General features: G+C 41.4%; 1 protein-coding gene across 1 annotated transcript in view; it reads left to right on the top strand.

The window, feature by feature from the left end:
- The first annotated feature begins 411 nt into the window (after positions 1 to 411).
- LOC105022906 (receptor-type tyrosine-protein phosphatase F) overlaps positions 412 to 16,711 on the top strand; it is a 205,079-nt gene continuing 188,779 nt past the window's right edge. Inside the window, exon 1 of the mRNA XM_034291382.1 lies at positions 412 to 709. The gene's annotated coding sequence lies outside the window, so the exon portion shown is untranslated. The remainder of the gene's footprint in view (positions 710 to 16,711) is intronic.

The raw sequence follows: 16,711 nt of genomic DNA on the forward strand, positions 1-16,711 counted from the left end.
CATAATTGTTTGTAATGGCTTTTTATAAACAAACTGAAGCATGGATTACTGATAATCCTGGTTCTTAGACACCATTCGGAGTGAGGATTTGAGGTAAATAATAGCTTTAGAAAATGTCCTCCATAGTGGACTCAAGAATGACTACATTTATTTTCACCTACTGTAACCTGTGAAAATAATAAACATAATCACGACTATACACTGAAAATTGTGAATTGTAACATTTTAAGACACTATCTGAAAATTGTGATTAATATATCAATCCTAAAATCGACATTTAAAAAATGGGTGGCGGGAAGGGGCTTCCATAGTATGAAGCGTGACTGAACTGATTGAAGGGGAACGAAAGAAGAGACCACTAACCGATTTTACCACGGGGGAGATGACAGGGACATGCAAGTAGTTAGCTAGTTGGAAGAACGGGTCGGCAAATAGCTGCTTCTTCAAAAGAGGGAATTAAAATCTTCAAAGGAGATTTACTCCTTATTCAAGGAACTCTATTTACGACAATTTCGTTGACCCAGGATTATACTACCTCGTGTTGCATTCTTAGTGAAGAAGAGCACACTTATATTCTGATTTAAAGGCTCATTGGCTCTCCACGGTTTGAAAAAGTGGATTTTTACCTTAACACTACGAAAGGGGGTGACGGAACGAAGTGGCTTCAAGGCGAGGAGAGCGATGCGAACCGCGGTGGAGCAGAGAAACCGTGAGTGCACCGGCTTTGTAGCTATTTCTTTGCTTTTTGCTCCCGTGTAACGTGAACTTGAATTGCGTTGCAATTCTTATGCCACGAATGCCATTCTGAGTTAAAACAATTTGAGTACATGTTGTGATGGTACAAAATAGGTAAATAACATATTTGCCAAGATAGAAAAAGCGCAGTTTCGTATGACAAACTGCTGATTTAGCTTGATGTTTATACCATAAGAAGTAACGTTAGCTAATCACATCGGGTTTGCTAGTTAATAAGTCTGCCTGCCAGACTGCTAACCAGCCAGTACTGTATAGCCACGCATGCAGTTCGTTGTTAGACTGCCTGGCACGGGCTAGCTGCAGTTTGCATCCATAACTAGTTGCCTAGCTGTCTAGTTATTTTTTTCAGTTGCATGTGTGAATTGGCAATAGAAATAAAAGTTAGGTTAACTGTTAGCTGTCTAGCTTAATTTTTACAACGAATGACATGGCAGTGCACCACATTCTTGCGATATGAATCGTGCTGATTTGAGTTGCGGGTGGACAAACATTGGCTTGGGCACAGTGCGAGACTGTTGTTCGTTCCTTGAATGTTTAGACAGGTGAGTTTGAAATTAATGAATATCAGACGTGTTGTCGCAGGGAAAATTTATGTATATATATATATATTATAAAAAAATCTGATTACCACATCTTTGCAATCACGCACACACACACACGCACTAACAGCGATTCTATAAAAACACCGTGCATCTACAGTAATGTGTATTTTTTACTGTCGTATATTACTCATAACATTCCTTAGTCAGTGATAGTACTGTAGTATTTTTCAAGAATAACCGAATATTGTTCGTGCATTGTGTGAGACGAAAGATAAAGATATGCTTTTACTTTGATACCTACATCAAACCTTAGGAAGGAATCAGATGCATCTACAATTTATATGCAGAGACCGCAGTCCTAACCATTGGATATAACGATGTGTGTGACCAACTGAGTTTTCAACCAACCTGTCATGGATTTTGTGCCCGATAATTTTTCAACGGTAAAATCACACGCATTTTGAGCATCTGAAAAGAGTTTTGGAGCATAGGAGAAAAGGCGGACTGAATTTATTTTATACGTTTTCCAGCCAGGGCAGAATCATGGTTAAAGTTCTATCTATAATATAGGGCTCTAACTTAGATCCATGTATCAATATCAATGCTTCGATATATGCATCTATGCAATTTAATTAGCTACAATATTGTAATAACTACACTATAAAACATTTACATTTTTTAGAAGGGGGTAATAGTTCAAACCTTACAATACATAACACCGTTCACAGCTTCGGCAGTTAGTCAGTTTAACAAGTTCAAGTTTGCTTGAGTGAGAACATTTAAAACAGGGAGGCTTTTGTTCGTGGGTGTTCACTGTTCATATTGCTCTTACAGGTTTGCTGGCTAAGCGTTTGGAGACATGTAGGCAACACACACACACATTCCCCAGCGTCTGAGCCGTCTGAGTTATTTTTGGAAGGGACCCCACATCTGAGACATGAAGGCGTTCTTGATTGACTGACACCACAGAGGCTACTGTATATCTAGCAATACTTCCCGTTTCCTTGCAATAAGGTATGTCACAGATTATTGCCTCTTAGCGATAGTGAGGGACCTAGTAGTGAGCCAAACCTAATGAGAGGCCACTCCTGGCCTGGTTGGTTTCTTAGAATTGCATCAGAAGTTGAGTGAAATTGAATTAAGAAGCAATGCTTGCTGCATATTGCTGCCTTTGTGCTATACAGCATAACCAAGATGTCTTTACTTACTGAGAGAATAGAGTTGTTAACTGTCATATGTTTTGCGTTTGTTTTGTAGGAAATAACTGACAAACCGTTCACTGGGTTCCCATGTACTTCAGTTGGCAAGAGCATGTAACACAGGGTATATCCCAAGGGGGGCCAGTGTGAAAATGTATACACTACTGTTAGTCGCGCTGAAGAGCTAAATTGCTTAAATGGAATTCCAGAGCAATGGCAGTCTTATTATTTTCTCCTGGTGTTTCCAATCCAATATAAAGTATAACCAGTTAAATGTTCTTTCAGGGTAGACCATTGTAATTTAAGAAAGTATGTGTCGCAGTTCACTGGGATGTTGTGGCATCTCGTCTTCCAAAAAAAGAGAAGCAGCCCTGTAAGATTCTAAGTGTAATGGACAGATAGAGGGAGACCGTTACATAGTCAATGGCAGTCCTGTGGTGGCATCGACTGGCTCCAGAGGTGGGGTGTAACAAGGCCTGTCAATCATTTAACTGGCTGTTGTTGTGTTGCTGAGTGCTGTCTATCTGTGGGGCACTACCGTTTATTTATGATGCATACATATATGCCTAATGGCAGAAGGGGAAAATACAGTAACAGTAAAGCCTAGTTGGTAGCACCTCGAATTAGGATTTTTCAACCATGAGTATTCAACCAGGCTTGATATGATTGACATTTTCTTGAGAAGCTAGAGGCTATGAGAGAGGTGGCCCCAGCTAGATTCAACATCTGTTTGCCGATGCAGGGCTCTGGACTGATTTCTTTTTTAAAAGAACATGTTGAAAAATTTAAGTGCATGAAAAGGCATCTAGGTGCACACTATATAAACAATGTGAGCTATTAAAGTAGGAATCCAAATTTTTGTTTGGCATACTGATGCGCCTAAATTTAACTTCCACGACGCAGTGTAAAATATTTAGGTGCATGTGGGTAAAATGGGTGCAGTGTAAAGCCCTGCAATGTGCATTTCCTTCAAAGGGTTCTGAGAGAAATGAACAGAACTCTTCAAGTCTTAAGAAAGAGGCTGTGTTTAAACACACAAACACAACACATTACCTCTGTGGGCCGAAATGAGGGGGTCGTGTTGTTGAAAATGTCAGGTGGACTGCTACTAGACCAAGTCATCTGTTAAACATGCTGAACGGTATCAATGCAGGGGTGAGAGTTAGTGAGAGCCTCCCTCCTTTTGGACGTATGGGAGTAGGTGGGTCCTACTGGCCAAGGACACTGAGGACAACATCCTGGGCCGTGACAAGGTCTTTGGAGTTTGGTTAGACTTCTGTGACCTTCGCAAATTAACTGGAGTGATCTTAACTTTGATTGATCTGTCAAATCAATCAAATTTACTTTATATCAGCAGTTATCACAAAGTGCTTTTATAAACACCCAGCCTGAAACCCCAATGAGCATGCAATAACAGGGTTGATGCACCGTGGCTGGGAAAAACTTCCTAATAGTGTTGAAATTTATGAAGAAACCTAGAGAGGAACCAGGCTCTGAGGGGTGGCCAGTCCTCTTCTGGCTGTGCCTGGTGAACATTTAAAGAGTACAAATTGTACTAATTAATAAATGCATGTGTGCTGTGTCCAGACTCAGAGTCTATCAAACATGGTCAAAGTGAGATGCGTGACCAAATGGACCTGACAGGGACAATCAGTGGTCTGCTGTGAGGCAGCCGGAACCGCCAGGTATGTTCAGCTACTTGATCTGCAGCATAACCAGGTGGACTTTGGACAGGATCAGCTACGAGTCCTTTTGGGCCTGGTCGTCTTCAGGTGTGGTCCAAGGGCTCATGTCCTAAACTTAAACGGAACTGAACCCAAGGAAAATTTGACGCCCTACTCCCTTACTCCTACGGGACAATAATACAGCCGCGGAAATCAGACAAGGGGGTTCAGTGACACTCTGGCCCCGGACAGGGCCCACCAGGCAGGAAGTCACTCCAGCACCTTTGCCTAACATCTAACCAAAGGGACACCAACCGACCACAACCACTCCTGAAAGAGGGCCCAGGATCACCCACAGAGATCACTCCCATTGCACGAGGCCAGCAGCGGTGACCAACAGTAACCCAGTGTTTCCGGTCCCGAATGGCATTGAAGAGAGGACGTCCCAGTGGAGATTAGAGCCCGCCTGGCAAAGGTGGCAAGGGGGGATTGTAACTCCAAGCCTTCCCGTTCACGTTCACACCTCTGGACCAGACTACACTTAATCATAGAGCATGCCGAAGAGATGTGTTTTTACTAGACACTTAAAGGTTTGCACTGAGTCTGCTTCTCTCACCTTAATCGCCAGATCATTCCACAATAGTGGAGCTCTATGAGAGAGAGCCTTAGTTCCAGGTATCAATTCTTGGTACCATTAGATGGCCTGCATCTTGTGATCTTGGGGTACGTATAGGTATGTATGACAGGACCAATTCAGGGAGGTGAGTAGAAGCAAGTCCATGTAAAGCTTTATAGGTGAACAATAAAACCTTAAAATCAGCCAGTGTAGAGTGTATTGTGTCCAAATGTTTTCGTTCTAGTTAAGATTCTAGCAGCCATGTTCAGCACTGATTGACGTTTATTTATTGATTTACCTGGGTAACCGGAGAGAAGAGCATTGCAGTAGTCTCATCATGAAGTAACAAAAGCATGGATTCGTTTTTCTGCCTTATTTTTTGATAAAAGGTTCCAGATTTTTGGCTTGTTCCGAAGATGGAAAAAAGTAGCTCTTGAAATATATTTCATGTTCTTCAAAGGAGAGATTGTGTGTATATGGGTAACGATGAGGTCTGTCACAGTCCTTCGGGATACGGTTTAGGTTCACTGTGAGATCTGCCAACAAAACTCTTTGTTTCTTGGGTCCTAAAATGAGCATTTGAGTTTTTTTAGTTCAGATGAACACATGCCTCTGATGCAAATATAGAAAATGGCTAGGCCACGTCGGGTAGAACAATCCGCAAGCCTTTGTGTGTCTTGCTAGTAGCCTAGGTTATCAGGCTAGGTCGGGTAGAACAAGACACAAGACTTTGGGTATCTGTCTTGCTTGTAGGCTAGGCCATCAGGCTAGGTCGGGTAGGACAAGGCTGGAGCCTGTGGCCACTAAGTCAGAGCATCTGTCTCTGCTTCCTCCCTCCCTGGAGCTCCCTGGCACATGGTACCCAGGCAGGCTGATTGGCACCGTGAATAGCCAACACACCCACGCACAAACATGCACACACTTGCGCGTGCACACACACACACACACACACGTTTAATTGATGACTAAATGGGTTTTAAATATTTTTTATTGAACACATAAAACGTCACCACTGTAAAGTAAACCCTCTCCTGGCTGACTTGTGCTTTCTCATGCTTTCCATATGGGGGATATCCAGGCTAATTTCAGGGCCCTGCTCCACCTAATGAGAGGTTGTGCCTGCAGTGTGTTTGTTTGCGGTGTCAGAGAGCGGTGTGTGTGACTGAGTGGTGTGTGTGTGTGTGGTGGAGCGGTGAGGAGCCACGTTTCTCTAGGGATATTGGTGGAATTAAGAGTGCCCTCTAGAGAGAGAGACTGCTGGCTGACACACACAAACACAATCACAAACACACACAGACAGACAGCAGGAATACCTCTGCTGGATTGTTACTTGGCACTGAGTTACGAACTGACCACAGACCTTTAGAACCAGCTGAACCGGTCTCAACTGGATCTGTAGAGCAAGATGGAATACTACTGACTATGAACAATTTCAGTATGTAGGGCTAATGTTAATGGATCCAGGTGAGGCAAGGCCTCAGGTCAAGGCCTATCTGGCTTCGAAACATGTCTAGCCTATTTCCTGAATACGTGACACGTTCTCACAAAGAGATGCATCAGGATATCAACGTGTTGCCAAAATGTGTTGCCAAATGTGTTGCCAAAATGTTTTTTTTGCAGGAGCGTGTCTGGGGCAAAGAGTTGTCCCTCATGCCCAGGCAGCTTCACGAAGTGGACAATATGTCTATAGAAAGGGAAATTGCCTGGGATATTATCCTGGTTGGGATTGTTAATAATATTGTGATTGTTAATGTTTTGCAATATTATGGGTTTTGCAATTTGACATTGCTGTATATTACGATACATTTTTAACTCTTCTCATTTGTGATAAATGTTTCTCATTGGTTAACTCAAGGACAAACATTGCAAATATTGAAATTAATAAATAATAAATATAATAATTCATGTAACATGTATTTGTGCAGGTGAACATTATAAACAGTGTTCATGAGGGAGTTCTTGGGCTACTTGGAAACCTTACTCTGGTGAAGATTAGATTAAGTTATTGAACAAATAGTGGCCAAGTAGAAAATATAACAATTCATGTAAAAGTAATTTTAGAACTTTTATAATTTACTCCACCATGACTTCAACACAAAACAAATGCATATGCTTTCAGATGCTTTGTAAATAATATAAGTATTTCTAGTAACCAAGTCCAATGGCCTAGCTAACGTCAGTGAGGCTAGCTAAACCTCTCTTGTTAAACATATAGCGTTAGCTAAGTTAATAACAAAGTTAATACAGGAGAAAATCGCACCAATCCGACCTTCAGCAACCCAGGCAGTCAATGGTGAGTCATTTGAACAGTAGGAATGGTTTACCTGACATTGGGAAAAAAATAAATAATTTACCCGTACATTTGTCACACAATTCTGTGTTATACTGGCTGCACTATGCAACACTGACCACCCATAGAACCAACGTTAATTGAGGTAAATTAGCACTAAACTTCACTTTGACAATTAATAATTTCTCCTTCACCTCCCAAACAATTGCATTATTGACCCACCCTGATCAAATGTACATATAGCTGTCTGTACTGTTGTACGTTTTCATTTTGGTAGCAGTGTATGGGGACGTATTCTCTACAAGGTACACATCCCCTAAATTCAGCTCCGGCAGGGATTAATGACTGTTTTAATGATGTTAATAACACAGCGGGTGCTGTATATGGGTCACAAGTGCCTAAGCCTTGCAGTGTGTTTGCATGTTTTTCGTGTTTCGTGTGGTGATCTTAACATTCTACCGAAGTAGAACATTTGACTGCTTGTGCAGTAACTCCATAGAATTCCCAGTGTTCGCTGCCATGTTTCACTAATGTTTTGGCTGCCAGGCTGTGGGAACAAACATGTGACTGAAAACTATGAATTTGACTATCTTCGATAGCTGTTGAAGTTTAAATGCAAACTAACATTTAACACCACCAAGCATGTAAACAAATCTATGAAAATACCCCAGAAACACAATTTTAAAACACAATAATATAAAAAGTATTGTGCACTGGGAATTAATCCTTCAGGCTACAGTGCTGTACAGTTCGGACATTGTTGCTGCCACTGATAGATGTGCGTTGTGAAACTAATTATGTCAGAAATACTTGGAGAACATCAATAGTAGATTTTTCGTGTACTATATTTCACAACCTGCATGTACTCATACTTGACTTGGGAGTATTTTTATGTTCCCCAAAAGCAAGCGAAACACTTGGACTTTATAGAGCCTTTTCTGACCACCCGTCAGCATGGCTGCGGATGTATTCTTCCCACCAATGCCAAAAGGTGTTATTTTTAGGGCCATGTAACAAAAATATTCTGGGTGTCAGTGCATTAAGACCATTTCATGAGGAAAAATATTATAATACTCTACTGGTCCAATTATTTCCCCTCCCCTGAAGCCTATTAGTGTAACTCTCAGGCATATACAGTAGCTAGGCCAGTGTTTTTTTAAATCTCTTATAATCCATTCCATCCCAACTGTAGCTAGGTTTAGGCTGGGCTTAAGCAGTATTGTGGTTCAGTTGGTAGCGGTTTTTTAGGCCTGGCCTATTCCATTCTGAAAATGGTGACGTCGCGACCAGTCTCAACGGTCGGGTGTAACCTGGTCTAATACAGGAATATTCTGGCTGCTGATTAAAAGCAGACCTCCTGTTTTAGAGTTCATTGGAGGCATTGTAAACCATTTACACTGATGTTTTACATGGCGTCTGTAGATTGGGGGGAGTGGAAACAGACGTTTCTGGGAGCCTGAAACAGCCCAGACCACCAGCCCAGACCACTCCTATGGCGGATTCCTAAATAGCAGTCTATGCCTTTTAGTGCACTTGTTTTGTACTAGGCTGTTTGGGCATTTGTGCACTATTAGAAATGGGGAATGTGGCACCATTTGGCACACGGACCTCTAGGGGCCTATTTTTAAACCTTCTCCTCTGTGAGCGTTTTCCTTCCAGATATCATATTAGTACCCATTGAGTTAAGAGTTAAGTCAATGATGACAGCGGATTGATGGTTGAAGTCAAGGTTAATTGACTTGGTCTGGTTTTCATTTAGGCAGAACAGAGTTACGGATGGACCCCTCAAACATAAGCTGGTAGCGAGAAGCATCTACACCTACTGGTAGATCTTTGGTTGTTTACAAATTCCCTGTGGAGCTTGCTGAAATTAAGTTTTTTTGGAACCAATCTATGTATTAAATAGGGCGAAAATTGTGTACATGCTGTTTACTTGTACTTATATTGTAATAAGTTTTACTTATTTCAATATTTCGATCCCCATTAGTTCCCTGGAAAAGTAGCAACTGGGGGTCCCCACAAATGACAAATAACAGATCACTGATTGACCAACACTGTCCAACAAATATCAAATAAATAAAGAGAAACGTGTATGTATATTGTCCCTGTATTTTAGTGTGTGTGAATTATTGTGTAGTGGCGGGTCTATATCCATTTTGAATTGCTTTATGTTCTTTCTTAGTCCCAGACTCCCCATACAAAAAACCGTGGCTGTCACCATTTTATGAATACAAGGAGTTTACATCCAAAACCCAACACTAGCCCCTGGTGCATTACAAGGAAAGGACCGGAACATGGAACACGTCGTGTGTCAGGGCTCAATGACTCGGCCTTGTAGTGTGAATATGTCCCGTCAGCAAAAACACACAGATGACACACTCTTTCTTTTTAGACAGACAGAAGGAGGGAGGGATAGATAGAGGGGGGGGGGAAGGGGTGGGGGGGGTGGGGGAGACAGGGACAGACACAGAGAGACAAATGGAGCTGCGGCTCAGTGGTCGGTGTCATTTGTTTTGCTTTTCATTGTCACTATACAACCTATTCTGGGTGTCTTCTAATTAGAACACGCGCACACACTCGCACGCACACACGCGCGCGCACACACAGTCAAAGCGTTATGTGAAGGTCAACCAATGGACGATGTTATCGTGGAAGACTTAAATGTCATTTTCGAACAGATTGTGAGATAGAGAGGGATAAACAGAGAGAGTGGGAGAGAGAGAGGAAGTGAGGGAGTGAGAAAGTGAGAAAAAAGGGAGTGTGAGAGAAGGACATCAGGAGAGAAGTGTAAACTACAGAATAGTCCAGTATATTAGTGTTCTGTACATTAGACATGGGGTTACAGTAAACTGAAGAAAAATGAAGTCGCTGAGCCCTTATGACCCATGCCAATGGAATGCCACTACATAGGTACTAGGGTGAAGCCTACAGTGGAGCCGGTGAAGGTAACAGGGCCAGTGCAGGTATCTGAGGATGGGGGCAATGTAGTTATCTGAGGATGGGCCAGTGTACCTGAGGATTGGGCCAATGTAGGTAAGTGAAGATGGAGCCAGTGTAGGTTACTGAGCTTATAGCTAGTGAATTTTTTTTGAGGATGGAGCCAGTGTATGTAACTGAGGATGGAGCCAGTGTATGTAACTGAGGATGGAACCAGTGTAGGTAACTGAGGATGGAGCCAGTGTAGGTAACTGAGGATGGAACCAGTGTATGTAACTGATGATGGAGCCAGTGTAGGTAACTGAGGATGGAGCCAATGTAGGTAACTGAGGATGGAGCCAGTGTAGGTAACTCAGGATGGAGCCAGTGTAGGTAACTGAGGATGGAGCCAGTGTAGGTAACTGAAGATGGAGCCAGTGTAGGTAACTGAGGATGGAGCCAGTGTAGGTAACTCAGGATGGAGGATTGTAAGTTTTTTTCCCCAGCCAGGAAACATGGAAAACCTTTGTATGCCATCTCAGAGTGCAACACAAGTCAAAGCTCAAACCAGATTTCTGATAACATATGTAAGGGACTGGACACATTCAGTGTGACGGGAGACTATATTAAAGAATGCCAATATGAGTAGGTGACACAGCTGACACCCACTCCACCCATTCAAATTTGACACTATTGCAACAAGACTGCTATTAGAGCAATAGCTGAAAAGTTATATCCCTTCAATGTGTGGAAAAAGGGCTTGGTGGTGGGATGGGGCCGTGGTCAAGGGATGTGGTAACGTATGTGAATGATTTGTGCCTGTTTACATGCAATTTTTCACTTGCGGTAAAAAATCTTTGGCCTCAAGTGTGAGTTTATTATTAACCTTTTAAGGTTAGATATTCACTCAGCACGTAGCTACCCGGCAAATGTCTTGCCATTCTTTTCATATTACCTTGGCTAATGCTGATATGCTCAATCATTATAACCAAATCAATGGTGTGCTCAGGACATGGCTCAGTGTGCCATATAATTTAGTGATTTTCACTGGCTTATGGGGATTTACTTTTGGCTAGGTTATTGTAACTGAAAGATTATTGACCAATCTGACTATATACGCTATTATTTTTACCAGGTCCAGACAGTTATTGTGCACGTGTTTCTCTGAAAATTGAGTTTTCCTCAGGCGTCTGATTCCTCAGGTGTTTCTACAACCATGTTTACATGAGTCACTTATTTGTGGCAAGAATGAACAGAGTGGAAAAATTGGTTTCTGGAATTCTTTGGTGTATCTTCAAATCATTTTTATTCTAAGATTTTGCTTCTAGATTTTGAACTATTGTTAACAGTTATCACTGGAAAGTATCAGTTTAACAGTATAAGACCCTCAGCAACACATCTATCTTCTGTTTCCACCAAAGAAAAGCTCTGCAGGATTCATTAGCTGAGAGTGATTAATCTGCACCGAATAACTAGAAATGAATTGACTAATTGACTGAAATAATGGATGTATGCAATAAGGTCAGATTTCATGAAATTATTAAACAAATTTGTTTCTGATTCCCCAAACCCAAGTCTAGAATTAATCAAATTGCTCAACGGTCCATGTGTTTAGTATCATGTCTAAATTCATTCTGACTGAACAAAAATTGTATGGAGAGAACGTGATGTGACAATCCACTACATCAAAAAGAGGTAATCATGTTGCACCTAATATTCACTAGAAATGTTCAAATGCATTTACTTAAGATATGCAAAAACACATCTCCAACTGGGCAATGCCTTCTGGGCAGTGCTTATAAATAACGGGGAGAGACACCGTGAACGGACGCTGAGGATGTGTTCAGGGTCCTGGTGAGTCTTTTATTAACTAAACCAGAAGGGTTAGGAGAGGGGGTGAATGAGAAAACTAAACTAAAGGACAAAACCCCTCTTTTGGGGAGGCAGTGTCTGGGGCAGCCCCAACTGGTGGTTTGGAAGGAATGGTTTTGATGGTCATACTCTTGTTGGCCTCTGCATCTTCCAACCCCCGGCCAACTTCCTCCACCTCCATCTTGCAACCACTTCCATTCTTGCAACCATCTTCCTCCACCTCCATCTCTGGCTCATCTTCTGTCTTGCTGCTTCTTTAAGCTTCGGCCCTCCTCTCCAAGAAGCTCCACTAAGGAGGTCCCAAGAGGAGGTAGGTGTGTAGGCCGGGCTGGGTTGGCCCAGCTGGGTGCCCCCGGGAAGATTCCAGAAGCAAGCAGCTTTTTCTTTTGGGGGCGTTGGTGCGACGCTGATTTCTGCAGTGCGCCACAATATATATTCACATATAAACAAAATATATAGTGTATTGTTTATTAAGATGTAACATCCTTTTCTTCCCTACGGTTAATACTTTACACCTAGGTATTGTACAGGAGCAGAGTGAAGGTCTCCTCTCTCTGTCTCTGTACTCCTTTTCTACTCCCCGTCTCTTCACCCTCACACTCTTTCTCTCTCTTTTCCCGGCCTTTCTCTATTCCATCTCTCTCTCATTCGCCCATCTTTTCACTACCTCTTTCTTTTTTCTTTCTCTCTCTCTCTTTCTAATTCCTTGTCCCCCCCCTCGGGTGGGGGGGGGCTCTCTGGCCAAGCCATTACGGCCAGGGAACAAACAGTGTTACGTAAGACGTCTCACTGGCGGCCAGAGAGCAGGCAAGGGGAAAGTGGCATAGTGCACTGCTCTTTGCTTTCAAGGTGCAGAAACATTTATGTGCCCGGCCGGGCATCATCTGAGGTACAAGGTTGCTGTGTCACCTGAAGACAGTTTGTCAGATGGTTAGGCCAGGCCAGCTTGCTTTTTCACAGAAGTAAAAGAAAGAAGGGGAGAAAGAAAGTTAACATGGTCAGAGTGTTTTTTTTGTTTTTCTTTCTATCTTTCTTTCTGTGATGGTGGCAGTGTGGCAGACCGAGCTGTTGAAACAGAATTTGTGTGAGTGAGTGAGTGTGTGTTTGTGTGTGTGTATGTGGCGTTAGTTACACTAGCTGGACGGGCGGAAGCATGACATGGAATGGCAGGAAAGTGCATGGCTTGCCCCTACCCTGGCCCCGCTGCTACGGCAGATGGACTGGAATTCTTTTTTCCGTGGGTAAATCCATTTTAATTCGTTTCAGTTTTGACAGCACCACTTTTGATTAAACAAAACCTTCCATACATATTTGCAGATTGTGAACGTACTCAAAACTAGATATACACTACTATTCAAATGTTTGGGGTCACTTAAACATTTACTTGTTTTCCATGGAAACATGCATGAAAGTAGTTTTAATAGGAAACAGCGAAAATGAACAGGAAATTAATAAGGTTCTAAATTATGATTTTTAAACTTCTAACTTTGCTTTTGTCTTAGAGTCCTCCATTTGCAGGAATTACAGCCTTGCAGACCTTTGAATTCTAGTTGTCAATTTGTTGAAGTAATCTTAAAAGATTGGATTGGCCTGTCGGTCAGATACAATACCAGCTGACTGCTTCTTCCCTAAATAGTTTTTGCATAGTTTGGAGCTGTGCTTTGGGTCATTGTCCTGTTGTAGGAGGAAATTGGCTCCAGTCAAGTTCCTTCCACGGGGTATGGTATGGTGTTGAAAAATGGAGTGGTATCCCTCCTTCTTCAAGATCTCTTTTACCCAAATCTCCCAATTTACCACCACCAAAGCAGCCCCAGACCATCACATTGCCTCCACCATGCTTGACAGATGGCGTCAAACACTCCTCCAGCATCTTTTCATTTGGTCTGCTTCACGAATGTTCTTTGTGATCTGAACACCTCAAAGTTATATTTTTCTGTCCGTAACACCTCATCGCTATTGACGTTGCGACTGGTGTTTTACGGGTACTATTTAATGAAGCTGCCAGTTGAAAACTTGTGAGTCGTCTGTTTCTCGAAGTAGATGCTCCAGATACTCAACCAGTCTAAAGAAGGCCAGTTGTATTGCTTCTATAGTCAACAAAACAGTTTTAAGCTGTACTAACATAATTGCAAATGGATTTTCTGTTGATCAAATAGCCTATTAAAATGATAAATAGGCAATTTGGTTTAGCAAACACAAGATGCCTTTGGAAGACAGGAGTGATAGTTGCTGCTAATGGGCCTCTGTACGCCTATGTATATAGTCCATAAAAGAATCTGCCGCTTCCAGCTACAGTAGTCACTGACAAAATGTACTTTCCTTTCAAAAACAATTTCTAAGTGACTCCAAACGTTTTGAACGGTATTGTATGTTTGTGTAATTGCAGCTCCGGAAAAAAATAAGAGAACACTGCACCTTTTTCTTTCCTTTCCAAAAAAGTCAAAAAGGAATGTTTTGAGTGAGGAACAGAAGGGTTAAAATTAAGAGACCACAGCAAATAGAACGCTTCTGTATATATATGAAATTATCCCAAAATGCTGGCTCAGATGTTAAACATAAAAAACTAAATTAACCTATGCAACATTATAAACAGTTCTGTGGCAATGAGGTGTGGGCTGTAGGCTATAGACCCCCCCAAAAATATCACAGAACATTTATCCATGGTTGAATTGGCTTGCCTATTGTTAGTTTCAGACCATTTTATATTGATATTATTCAACTTGATGTACATGATCAAACTGGTGATAGATCAATTGTTGTATTACATGAGAAGCACAGCTGAGTGAGCATAAATTGACATTTCTTGTCAGCCTTAGCGGATGGAGGGAGGGAGCAGTCTCTAATATTCCTTCCTTGATACTGACGAAAATTAAAAGCTGAAGTTGCTAAAATCCGAAGTTGCACTGGATTATTTTTGCCTCATGCTAGAATGAAAGTCACTACCCCCACAACTAGTGAATATTACTCGATATTAACAATGCTAGCCTATTGATGAATGTTGCTACTCTTAAAATCCAATTCTGGAAAAAAAATTGCTCCATCTCTTCTTTACTTTCTTTCTCTCTCCTCTATTCATTTTCCATTCCCTTAATATATTTGTTCCTCTCGTCTTTGCCATGGTACTAATCAGTTTCTCCTAATTAATAAGGTTATTTAGGTTCAGAAAAAATACTTAATTTAATTCAGACTTCCATCAGAATAGCTAGTTACCTAACACTATTTTCCCTGCGCCCCCTTTCTCTTTTATAAATACAAATATTTCAACAAACACAACTTAAGAAAGACAAATCATATTAAAAATGGATTAATTTACGTCACAATTCATTTTGGATGAACAACTAGCTAGGATGGCAAAAAAGTACTGTTAGCTAGAAAAACTTGCTTTGCCTTATGTCATTGTTTCTCAATGTAACTGGGGATAAAACTGTGGCAGCAATATTAATCGCTATATCTAAACGTGTTTGTGTTTTTACTGAAAACTAAAGCTAATTAATGTTGTCAAGCAAACAAACGTCTGGTACCTTCAACGTGCGTTCCTCTGGTGATCTCGCTATCTCCTTCTATAGAGGCATACTCTAAAATGATTTGTTTCGCACACCGAGGGAACAAGAGTTGTTCTGCATGCGGTGCTCACAAGGAGAACAACTATTTTCCCCGAACGTGGTAAGGATGTCTGTGCTTCTCGTACAGCTCGTCTGCATGGAGTGTTTCCGATTCCCCAAATCGCACAGAAAAAAGCACAACTCCCTAAATACCCTTAAGAAATATGTTATTTGTAGAACAAAACATTTGTATTATTTTTATTTTTTCTCACACATTATTATTTTTTTTTGTTAAGAACGATTGACCAGATCTACTTACCTAAAACATTTTTATTGGACCCGTGACATTGTCAATGTCAGACCCTGCCCCTCAAATCAAGGAAGATCCTGTGCCCTCCCGAGGAAACATTAGTGCCCAATATTGGGTACGCAACCCTAGGTTCAGAACCCCTGGTCTAGACCCACCCTTGCCCAAATGAACACTAATTGGTCTGTTACAATCAGATCAACTTTTCAATGTCACAAATTAGGTCAAAAGTACCATTGCACTTGAACAGGCTGAAATTCCAGGATTTTATTTTAAGCAGCTTTTACACACAAGAGCATTATCATAATTTTCACAAATTCAGGGTGTTAATTTGACCTCACCGTGTGTAAATATCATCAGGAAAACGGAAAATATGACATATTTTTGACAGAACTGGGCTTTTAAAGCCACACACACACACATATATATACACACACAGTATTTTTTGACAGAAGTAGCAAGTGGTCAGTCGTTGCTGACTAAAGCCAACACTCTGTCAGCTACAGTATGTCAATGAGAAAACAAGAGGAAACACCTGGGTTCAAATACTAGAAAAAATACTAGAAAATATTCAAATGCTTTTAGCATCTACTTTAGTCTGTCTGGAGTGCCAGATGGGCCTTGCTTGTGACAATGGCATTGTTTCCGTATCATCGGGGAAGCTTAGTCAAGCCCACTTCAAAATATTTCAGATTTTGAATAGTTTGTGATTTCAGCTCCACTAGAGAAGATGATGTTCTCCCTTTACCGTTCAAACTGATTTCCGCTAGAAGGAATGTTCCTGCCGTTAGAACCATTTAAAATTATTCAAGAGTAAGGAGATTTTGGCATGAGGAGATTGCGTTGTTGTGTAGGGACTTGGTTACAACTTTAAATTCCTATTTTATTTGGTATTTCCTTCTAGTTGAAGGGATTGAACAGCAATATAGATACGATCTAAGGATATCCTCATATCCATCCACTTAAGACATGGTGGCAGGATTGCAACCAACAGACAGGACAGGACC

The sequence above is a fragment of the Esox lucius genome, chromosome 3, assembly GCF_011004845.1.
Source record: "Esox lucius isolate fEsoLuc1 chromosome 3, fEsoLuc1.pri, whole genome shotgun sequence".
In the NCBI taxonomy this organism is placed as follows: domain Eukaryota; kingdom Metazoa; phylum Chordata; class Actinopteri; order Esociformes; family Esocidae; genus Esox; species Esox lucius.